Below are 12,619 nucleotides of genomic sequence, written 5' to 3' on the forward strand. Positions count from 1 at the left end.
TGTTTCTATTTCTTCGCGTTTTGCCTTCGGCTCATCAGAGCTCAAAGCACTTCAAATTGAACTGTCACCAGCTCAATTTAAAAAGCTTAGCACTGATGATCCGATGGCGAAACACGAAGATATAAAAACAAAAAGCGCTTTTGAACAATCTATGAGGCAAGAAATATGTGTAAATTGGTGGCACAACAAATTTATTAAAAAGCCTCTCTGTACATCATAAAATAACGCCACAGTCAACATATTTATTTTATTCCGAAATGAATACTACGCAAGTATCAATTGATACTCACTTTATTGCCTTTTGATACCTTGTATCAATACCCAAAATTTCGGTATCCCGATACCCTAGGTATCGATATTTTGCCTTCCGATCACCATTCCTACCTCCGTGTAGCACTGCACCGGTGTAGTGCACATTAAAAACAAAAACGACATTAGATTCAAATGAGAAGTCCCATAGCCACATGGCCTACTATTGAATTTCATCCGCATTCGACTTCTAGTTCCAGAGTAACGGGGTAAAAAAGCAACAAATAATTACAAAGTTCACTCGAATTTCTCAGAGACCGATAGACAGATTCTCACTACCTCAGGTTTAAATAAAAGGTCTTAAAGTTCTAACAGATCGGCTGAAAAGTTCGTATCGTTTCTATGAGAGGGCGCCACTAGAATTAAATCCATACCATTTTCAGTTAGTACCAACCTTCAAAAGATACGTGTATAAATTTGACAGCTGTCTGATTATTAGTTTGTGAGATATTGCATTTTGAGTGAAGCTACTTTTATTATTGTGAAAAAAATGGAAAAAAAGGAATTTCGTGTGTTGATGAAACACTACTTTTTGATGAAAAAATGTGCCGCCGATACCAAAAAATGGCTTGATGAGCGTTATCCAGACTCTGCACCGGGCGAAGCAACAATTCGTAAGTGGTTTGCAAAATTTCGTACTGGTCATATGAGCACCGAAGACGATGAACGCAGTGGACGTCCAAAAGAGGCTGTTACCGATGAAAACGTGATGATTTTCAATGACCGTAAAGTGAAGTTGATCGAGATAGCTGACACCCTAAAGATATCAAAGGAACGTGTTGGACATATTATTCACGAATATTTGGATATGAGAAAGCTTTGTGCAAAATGGGTGCCGCGTGAGCTCACAATCGATCAAAAACATGAACGAATTGATGATTCTGAGCAGTGTTTGGAGCTGTTATATCGAAATAAAACCGATTTTTTTCGTCGATATATAACAATGGACGAAACATGGCTCCATCACTTCACTCCGGAGTCCAATCGACAGTCAGCTGAGTGGACTGCACGCGATGAACCGAACCCAAAGTGTGCAAAGACTCAACAATCGGCCGGTAAGGTTATGGCGTCTGTATTTTGGGATTCGCATGGTATAATTTTCATCGACTACCTTGAAAAGGGAAAAACCATCAACAGTGACTATTATATAGCGTTATTAGAGCGTTTGAAGGACGAAATTTCAAAAAAACGGCCTCATTTGAAGAAGAAAAAAGTTTTGTTTCATCAAGACAATGCACCGTGTCACAAGTCGATGAAAACAATGCTGAAATTGAACGAATTAGGCTTCGAATTGCTCCCTCATCCACCGTATTCTCCAGATTTGGCCCCCAGTGACTTTTTCCTGTTCTCAGACCTCAAGAGAATGCTCGCTGGTAAAAAATTTAGAAGCAATGAAGAGGTAATCGCTGAAACTGAGGCCTATTTTGAGGCAAAGGACAAATCGTACTACGAAAATGGTATCGAAAAGTTGGAAGATCGCTATAATCACTGTATCGCCTCTGATGGCAATGATGTTGAATAATAAAAACGAATTATGACAAAAAATGTGTCTTTCTATTAAACGATACGAACTTTTCAGCCGAACTGTTATAGAACCGTATCGAAATGCATCCGGATATGATTGCCGGGTTTAAAAATACAAGTGTAAAAATTTCACTTTCAAGAGCATATTTCTATATTTCGAGCAAAATACTTTCCACTAGCCGTTTAACTCTTAGGTAGGCAGGTCATGCTAATTGAGGACAAAATACACAGATTTAGGGTGTACCGAATCGTCGTTACCAGATTCCAGAAGTATTAGAAAAGTAATCGTGTACTCCAAACCGAAAAAAATTCTATTTATCAGAAACGGGTAGAGTATTATTTTCTCAAAAGTTCTGTATGAGGAAATATAGGGTGAAATGTGTATGCAATTGAAGTCTCAATGAATCAGTAGTAAGTTATTATATTTGAATCAGTAGTAAGTTACCAATATTTGAAATGTTTCCGAAATGTAAAAAAACACTTTATTGAACTACCTCAGAAACCAATTCCTGCTCTCAGGGAAGGAAATCAAATACTTCTTGCAAATGTCTAAAAAGCTTAAAAACTTGCTCAGTAGTTCGAGAGTGCCCACAATTTTAATTTGAACGTTGTGAGTTCTATTGAAAATGAAGGCTCACTGAAATATGATCATATTTCAACTCAAGTGTTGTTACAAAATGACATTACTGAGACGAATTTTGACGAAATTAAGTCAATTATTAGGAAACTTAAAAACATGAAGGCTCCTGGTAATGATGGAAACTTTAATATTCTTATTCAAAATCTTCCGATGTTGCCTTGGGACTCTTGGTTAATATTTTCAACAAGTGTTTTTCTTTAGCTTAAATTAATTCCTATCCTCAAACCTGATAGAGTCCAAGTTATCGACCAATTAGTTTACTTTCTTCTATCAGTAAACTTTTTGAAAAAAATATCTTGCTGAGAATGATGTCTCATATAAATGAGAATTCAACTTTTTTACCAGAGCAATTTGGATTTCGTCATGGACATTCAACTACTCATCAACTTGTCAGAGTAACGAACATGATAAAATCAAATAAATCTTCTGGGTTATCCACTGGAGTTGCTCTTCTAGACATAGAAAAAGCAATCGACACTGTTTGGCACAAAGGTTTAATAGCAAAAATGTCTGATTTTCAGTTTCCTATTTATTTGATCAAAATGATTCAAAATTATTTAACTGATCGTACTCTTCAGGTTAGCTATCAGAATTGTAAAGCTGAACTGTCACCCGTACGAGCAGGTGTTCCGCAAAGGTTCGAGCGTAGCTCCAATCTTGCATAATATTTTCACCTCTGATCTTCCAAAACTGCCCGGTGGTTGTCAGAAATCGCTATTCTATAACAACACAAGTCTGTTAGCCACAAGTAGAAATCTAATGTACAAAGAAGCTTAAATATTTTCAGTGATTATCTGTCAAAATGAAAAATTAAACCAAATGCAGCAAAAACGCAAATAAGTATCTTTCCTCATAAGCCAAGAGCGTCGTTTTATTTTCTTAAACCAAACAATAATCACATTTTCAAATTGAATGACTTGAAATTGACATGGTCTGATCAAGCAAAATACTTAGGTTTAACGTATGACAAAAAACTCACTTTCAATTATCACATTGAAGGAATCCAGGCAAAGTGTAATAAATATATTAAATGTTTATATCCTCTTATAAACAGAAGTTCTAAGCTCTGTCTAAAAAAAAGAATTATTAATTTATAAACACATTTTCAGACCAGCCATGCTTTATGCAGTACCAATTTGATCAAGTTGTTGTTCCACCAGAAAGAAAACGCTTCAAAGGATTCAGAATAAACTTCTGAAAAATGTTTTGAAGCGTCCTCCCTGGTTTAATACAAATGAGTTACACAGACTCACAAATATAGAACCATTAGATGTAATGTCACATAATATAAGCAAATTCCGACAAAAATGGATGCAATCTTCAATTGAATCGATGCGCTCTCTGTATTAGTTAGTAAGATAGTTTATAAGTTCCTTTTCCCCATACAAGTAGGTTTAAAATTTTCCCTACAAAAGATTTTAGAATTGCGGAAGCAAATGATGTCTTCATGGTAATAACCAAATTATGTATATAATAGGGCTGAAAAGTCACCACTTGTGGCTGAACACCCTTAAAAGTCACCACTTGTGGCTGAACAATCTTAATAATTTAATTTTAGCAAAAAAAAATCATTGAACCGATGAATTCTAGTACTACTTTGCTGGTTTACACACCAAAAAAGTACTCTGCGATGTTTACCGATTGAGCTTCATAGTGCATAGATCATATAATCTTGTAATACATTTTTAGAATATTTGGTATATGGAAATGAGGTTGCATAGTAAAATGTCATTTACTCATCACAGCATATCTACTTACCCAGACATTGATTAAAGTATGACAATCTGATATCAATCATCCTCATATCTGCACAGTAAACAAGCAAGTTTTTTACCGTGAGAATGCTCACAACAGGCCCCCCTCGTTTCACCAATGGGACGAGCAGAGAAGGGGAACTGCATTAGTCCCTCAAATGTTCGTAGTTCTTATCGTTTCTCCTGACTATTCATCTGTAAGAATGTAATATTCCCACCTCACAGATCTCCGAAACTTTGAAATGCGTCCGCTGTTGGGGGATGTCAGTTGGAATAAAGTTTCAGCTTGGCTTAGTTTTTTTTACCGCCGTCTTAGCTGCTATGGGGATACGTAAAATATGTCCTGTCGAAAAAAGTATCTCAGTATCGGACACCAATCTACAACAGCTCGGGACAAATAATGAGCGGTCGGCAGGAGAAGAAAAAATAAAGCAAACAGCCGCCTCGACCGGCACCAACAAGTTTTCCGCCTGTGCGAGTTTTCCGTTCCTTTTATTTATGCCCGGATAGCAGAGGATCCACAAACGGCCGAAGGAAAAAGATATATCAGAATCTTATCATCTGAAAATGATCTAGAAATGTCATAATAATTTCATCAAAGCGTGAAATAAGAAATTTTATTCCAAACGATGCCGAACCTTGCCGGATTCTTCTCGTCTTTCGCTTTTGTGCGCCTGATTTCGGCCATTATTGTTGTGCTTATTTTTTATTGTGCTTGTTATGATTCAACGCTTTTGTTTTCCTTTTTCGCACTGTACAGCCGCTTTCACTGGCGGAACTGAAGTTTGGATGCCTCGTTGACTCTTTATTACCGCGCGCGCCTTATCATAGCGAATCGGAGATAAAACAGACATTTCTTGCTAAATGCTATATAAGATCTACGAACCGTTCGGAGAGTTTTGGTGATGTGATTTGACAACGTTTGTGTTCTTATCTGATCGGAAACTCGGTCATTGTCAAATTATTCACAACATTTGATGGCTGCTATCGTCTAGAAATTAGAAGAAACTGGACCGGATGAAAACTTTCAAAGTGAATCGCGCAAAAAGGATCGAATGCAGCATCTTATTGACTTATAAACAACACATAACTTCATTGATAACTAATAATATAATTTTTAAGAAAGTTTATTTCTAAAAAAAACAAACTACTCAATCGTCGTTAGATTGTTTTCGTTCATGGAAATCGGAAAACGAAAGTTGTTTTTCTTCTATGCAAACCTATGGTCTCGTATTCAATCAACTCATCTAGAGATGATTTATCGTGAGGATGTATTATTCTTAAGCAAACAAGAGGCTTTGATACACTTCACATAAACGAAAACTTTTTTGATCGTCGAAGTACAATAGGCTTTCATTGCTTTCCACAAAGTATTTAGGTCCTCAAAACAATACAGCTATCATTGTATTTAACCCCAGTTTATTCGTACATTGTTGCTGACACGCCAGAACTATGCATAGAAAACTTGCGTCCTTTTGAAGTGTATTTTGTATGCCTAGGTACATTGATAATGTTGTAGATAGTAAGATACTCTACTTCGACATGGCTCCTAGGAATACGGATAGGAGTGGTTGTCAGTGCTTCACATCATTGATTCGATATTTAGTCTCACTTTGCGTACATACTTGTAGCATGAATTGGATATATCCTGGTTGTCAATAACTTGTCTTTGATCAAAAATATGATAACCAAACATCCGGAAAACTTTTCTTCTGAAGGTTTTTATCTGCTATCAGAACTGTTGATCAACGTTTAGAAACTTCTCAAACAACACCAATCCACTTCTTTCTCATATTACTTCCTTATAATCTACTTGGCGAGAGACCAACACTAGATTGAACTTAAAACTAAACACTATTCGCTTGAAGTATGTATAAACTGTTCCTAAATGAATTGAATTATCATAAACTATTATACCTAGGCTCTATTGACTATCAAGTGGCGTTAAAACTAGAGTATTTTATCTTTATACATAAAAAATCGGGTGGGTAATGTTAGAGACATAACTGGATGTCGTGAATACGAAAACAACTGGCACACTTCCGAATATCAATTAGTTGATCAATTGTATGAATTATGCAAGCATTCCCCTTTTTCACTACTAGAATTTGAAACGATGCACATAAACTAAAGCTCAGATTAGTTACAATAAACATTCTGAAACACAACTAAATATTATTGAATAACCAGTATAGATTTTTATAATAAAAATAAAGATTAATCTGTATGCGGGCAATCCAGTTTCCCACGGCATATGGGAATGAAACGACACTCATTCTAGTAAACAAAATTGTTCTATATCAACACTTTCATTTTTGCATTGTGTGATTCGTGATTGAATGTGTTAGTGACGGTGCAAACTTTGTCTACTTGTATTTGGATAAATCTGATGCTTTTGGTACGAAAGAGTAAATTCAATTAATTCTCTATAATGATCTATAGCACTGAAAAGTGCTTTGAATTGTCACGACCAACACACAGCGAAAAATGCACAAATCTAATTAAACTCTTCTAGATTTGCCCTAAACTGAGGATTTTTACCTTCGATTTTCGAAGAAGAAATCTTATACTTCTTTATAAAACATTTAGAGCCATTAAAACGGTTGATTTTGTATGATGCTCTCCACCTTTGTCCTCTTTTCTTTGTTTTTTCACCAATGAAAACGACCGCCAGCTGTGACATAATCGCTCTTGTCGTATGCGAATCTAGCTTTGCAAACGACACACAATACATCTGCTCGCAGTGGCGATATAATCCAAACTGATCCAATTTTCGTTAAGAGGTTTCCTTTTACGTAATTTCGTTTGAAGCTTTTTCACTAAAAAAAAATATCAGGATGCTGTACGGGATTCATTCCTGCCTTTCAGAAGGACCAAATTCTGGAATTCACTACGATATTAAGCACTGTTCGGAACATTTTTCTCGAACGATTTGTTGTACAGCAACAGATATTTTGTTCTCTTCCTCAGAACGCGTTCTGATTGGCTGGTGTTGACATGGGTCAAATGAGGCAGGTTTTTCAATAGTGTACTATTGAAATACTTCAATGCTGTTGCTATACACGTTTAAGTGGAAAAATTTCGATTCTATTGGTAGTTAGATTATATAAATGCTTTTTAAAGATCACTGAGCTATGATCTTTAAAAATACGAGAAAGACAAACGCGCCTTATGAATTATCCTCTTTGATACTCGTTTATGCCAAACTTTTCAGAAAAGTTTAATTTTGAATTATTTGAGTTTATGTCACACAACCGAAAATTTTATCATTAAATTGTGATCATATTTCCGATGGCATGTAGCAAAAATTATGTTGATTCGTTAGATACAACAAGAGATATTCACGATCAAAAACTTATCACTCTCTCGAGGGTAAATTTTGAAAAGGCACCCCATAGTAAAGTAAGTCGTACGACAATATTTTCGTTTTTTAATGCTACTGAAGTGTTCACAACCCAAATAACAATGTTTGGAGCATTCAAAATCATCTATGGTTTTTGTTTACAAGTACACTAAAACCTCAGTTTACGCGAACTTTTTTTACACGAATTTAATTTACGCGACATTTTTACGCGCTTCATTTGAAATAACGCGATTTTATATCTAATTTACGCGATGACTTAACGGGTTACTTTTGTATGACTATTGAGTGTGGTATGTACTCGTAGGACTAAATACAGAAAATTGCCATACTGTGATAAGATCTGTAGAAGAACTCGCTCATTCAAAACCTCCTCGGAGCAAGCCTAAAGGTCTACCAATGTAACCGATGACTTTAGCGAGTTTATTGATTGTGGTCTATACTGTTTGTGTTTCAATCAATTTATGAAATAACTGCGACCAATTATTAAGAAGTGCTGGTTCTTCCAAATATTACTTCCGGTTCAGGCCTTAAGATCTACCTGTGTAATACAGAGCAGTAACGAACTTATCGTTCTCGGTAAGTGATACCACATGCGATCAATAGAATAATTGTGGTTGCCCTAGGCCATCCAAAAACTACCTGGAGTTCAGGCCTTAAGAATAAGGACAGTAACGAACTTATCGTTCTTGGTCCATATTCGTGTTGCCACATGCGAGAATGAACAGAACTGGAAAACTGCACATAAACTACTGAATGCTCGTGTAGATCTTAAGACCTGTTTTCACTGTAGTTCTTGGACGACTGAGAATGTCCCGAGAAAAGATCAATATACACAAGTAAGCAGTATGTAGCTCTACGACTATGATAAGTATTCAAAAACTATACATAGACTGCTGAATGCTCGTATAGATCTTAAGACCTGTATTCACTGAAGTTCTTGGACGACTGGGAACCTACCTGGAACAGCTATAAATAGACAAGTAAGCAATGTGTAGCTCTAGAAGTATGAACCACAAACAAAAAATGTATGTAACTGTTATTTAAAACTGAATAATGTTAATTTCTACTATTGAGATGTTTGGTTTTATTCATAAAATTTGTTATTAGGTTGCAGATCACTTCTTCCCGGGATCCTTCCAAGTAGCATTTTTGTTGAAACTGATTCGTATCGTTTGAGGAAAGATTACCAACCTCGCTACCGCTCGTTCGGATCTAACTAAAGCAATGAAACCTAGCTTTGAGTAGACCGGGCAATCGAGGCGGTTACATGTTTGTATGCAAGAGGCCGCCGCTTCCGACGGCAGGTCGGCAGCCGACCGAGCTGGCGTCGCCTCGGCGGCATTATGCCGCCAAGCCATCTTGGCTTCAGTTATGTGGCTACGCAAAATCAGTTATACAGGAGGCATAATAGCACAAAAATAATATTATATTATGTATTCGAAATTACCCTTTCGGCAAAATGACCCTTTCGGCGAAATGACCTATTCGGCGAAACGACTTTCGGTGAAATTGCGTTCGGAGAAACGACTTTCGGCGAAATGGCTTTCGGAGAAGTGATAGGCAGTATCAAATATGTTTGGAAACACTGAAATGGGAAGTTCTATCGAGATCGTTATATTCGCCAATCGATGCTCTCTCCGATTACCATTTGTTTCGATCTAACGCACATCACTTGTCAGAGAAGAAGTTCAAAAATAACGGAATTACCAAAAATTTGATGTATTAAGTTTTTGCAATGGCTGAGTGGAAACATATATTGAAGAGACCCAATTAATTAAACTTACAGAAAAGATGATTTTTTTGGCAAAAGCTAGCCCAGAGACAGGACTTGAACGCGTTCTTATGCAGAAAGGTAACAAGCGTAGCTCCTACTCAGTGCTTGAGCGGAAAATAGGTATAGTGTTTGATGAACAGAGAAGATGTTTGCCAGTCGGTGTTGAACAGTCGTTCGCACCGCACGCATATAGCTCTTGGCTCCTGGAAAATTTTTCTGGCTGCCTAGAGTTTCATTGATTCAGGGCTTCAGTCTTTTTCAAGGCTACCTGAATCACTAACAGTCTTTTTAAAGACTAACAATTAGTCAGCCAAGGCTATACAAAGAGTGATATTAGAGTGACTAAGTGATACAAAGAGTGATATTAGAGTGACTAAGTGATACAAAGAGTGATATTAGAGTGACTAAGAAATTAATCAGCCTTTTTAAAGGCTAGCTATTCAAAGAACTATTATTCAAAATTGAAAATTCCATTCCTTCCGTTGATCCTATGCCGTCTAACAATATTTACGAGATTCTTCCTGAATCCGATTGTAGCGACATAGAAGAAAATTCTTCAAAAATTCCCAAAATGGACGCTTGTCGTTCTGGGACGAAAACAACAATCTATGCCACCAGTGACGGTGATGATTTCCGACTTCAAAGCATTCCGTACTGAGCTTTCTACTTTCCTCCCGGAAGTAAAAGTCTCATTTCAAATCGGACGAAGAGGAGAATGTCGAGTCTTGGTTGATGGATTGGACGATTACGAACGACTTATTCGATATTTGTCCGAGAAACTTCATAAATTTTATTCATATGATATAAAATTAGACAGACCCTTCAAGGCTGCCTTGAAAGGCTTATCAAATGATCAAAGTATTGATGAAATCAAAAATGAAATCAAAGAATTGCTTGGTTTTGCCCCTTCCCAAGTAATACTTATGAAAAAAAGAGCGAATGGTACTTCTAAACCACGCTCTGGAATTTCCCATGAACTTTACCTAATACACTTCAATCGAAGTGATGTAAACAATTTGAAAACTTTAGAAAAAGTACGTTTCATTTCCCACATTAAAATTCATTGGGAACATTATAAACGGCATAATCGTATTGCAAACTTAACGCAATGTCGTCGTTGCCAAGGCTTCGGTCATGGAACCAGAAATTGTCATATGGATATACGGTGTTTGAATTGTGGTAAATCGCATTCGAAAGACGTTTGTCCAATGAATGAAACCACTGATAAATTTTCATGTTCAAATTGCAATGGAAATCATAAATCCAATTATTTGAAATGTCCTGTCAGGGAAAAAATTTTAAACGCTCGTTCGCTTAGACAACAAGTCAAATCAACGACCTTAAATTTACAGAACATACCTGAAAATCAAAAAACCGTTACAAATGCCACGCCTAATTCTTCTAAGGCACCTATTTCTTCGAATTTAAAACAAAAAACAGGTACGCCTGCCAATTCGTCTTCTAACGAAAACAATTTATTGACAGGTAGATCGACCTCGTCATCATCTTCTTCTAATGTCAGTTATGCTGGTATATTAGGTAGAAATCTACCACCTATTTCTTCTAATGTAAATAATCAAAACAAAGGACCGCCTTGCAGTCCATCTTCTAACGAAAACAATTTTTTAATAGGTAGACCGGCCAAATCATCTTCTTCTAATGGCAGTCTACCTACAAAAATTCCTTCAATGCCATTCGCTTCTTTAAATGAAGTTGATTTAGGCGATATAACTGAAAATAAAATGATCTACCTACAAGATCAACTTTTTCAAATGATCCAAATCCAAATGAATTCGACTTCATCACTTTTTGAAGCATTTCAAATCGGATGGAAATTTGCAAATAATATTATAATGAATTTAAAATTTAACAGTGATGTTAAATAATCATTTGAATATTTTAAATTGGAATGCTCGATCTTTGAAATCGAGTGAAGATGAATTTTATAATTTTCTCGAAGTTCACAAGATCCATATTGCCATTGTGACGGAGACTTTTCTTAAACCAAATGTCAAATTGAAAAGTAATCCACATTATGTGGTTCATCGATTTGACAGGTTTACTGGAATGGGTGGTGGAGTTGCCATTTTTGTCCAACGGCAAATTAAACATCGAATTTTACCTTCTTTCAATACTAAAGTTATTGAAAGCTTGGGAATCGAAGTTGAAACCATTCATGGAATTTATTTCATCGCTGGAGCATATTTGCCATTCCAATGCACCGGCGAACAATTAAATTTCTTTAAAGGCGATTTGCAAAAACTCACAAGATATCGACCCAAATTTTTCGTAATAGGGGACTTAAATGCTAAGCATGTCCAGTGGAATTGTAGGCAAAATAACAGTAATGGTAAAATACTTCATAATCAACTCTCAGCTGGTTACTTCACAGTTCTTCATCCCAGTAATCCGACTTGTTTCTCTTCCGTGAAAAACCCGTCTACATTTGATCTGGTTCTAACGGATCAAAGTCACATTTGTAGTGAACCGATTACACATGCTGACTTTGACTCAGATCATCTTCCTGTAACATTCAGAATTTCCAACGAAGCTTTAATTAATCCAATTAGTTCTATATTCAACTATCATAGAGCTAATTGGTTGGATTACAGATCTCACATTGAAAATCATGAAACTATTTTAGAAAATTCTGTGGACATCGACACAGCAATTGATAATTTGAATCATTACATTATCGAAGCTAGAAATCTTTCAGTTCCCAAAGCTCCAACTAAATTAAATTCTCCTATCATCGATGACAATCTTCAACTGCTCATTCGGTTGAAGAATGTTCGTCGACGACAATATCAACGTTCTCGTGATCCTGCTATGAAAAACATAGTTAAGGATTTACAAAAAGAAATTAAACATAGATTTACTCTTTTTCGAAATGAAAATTTCGCTAATGAAGTTGAACAAATTAAACCATATTCTAAACCTTTCTGGAAACTTTCTAAGGTTCTTAAGAAACCTCAGAAACCAATTCCTGCTCTCAAGGAAGGAAATCAAATACTTCTTACAAATGGCGAAAAAGCTCAAAAACTTGCTCAGCAGTTTGAGAGTGTACACAATTTTAATTTGAACGTTGTGAGTCCTATTGAAAATGAAGTCTCACTGAAATATGAGCATATTTCAACCCAAGTGTTATCACACGATGACATTATTGAGACGAATTTTGACGAAATTAAATCAATTATTAGGAAACTCAAAAACATGAAGGCTCCTGGTAATGATGGAATTTTCAATACTCTTAT

At 36.1% G+C, this 12,619-nt stretch overlaps 1 protein-coding gene across 2 annotated transcripts in view; it reads left to right on the forward strand.

The window, feature by feature from the left end:
* LOC131433655 (CUGBP Elav-like family member 4) overlaps window positions 1-12,619 on the forward strand; it is an 807,399-nt gene that overhangs the window by 353,649 nt on the left and 441,131 nt on the right. The gene's annotated exons all lie outside the window — the stretch shown is intronic.

The sequence above is a fragment of the Malaya genurostris genome, chromosome 3 (genome assembly GCF_030247185.1).
Source record: "Malaya genurostris strain Urasoe2022 chromosome 3, Malgen_1.1, whole genome shotgun sequence".
NCBI lineage: Eukaryota > Metazoa > Arthropoda > Insecta > Diptera > Culicidae > Malaya > Malaya genurostris.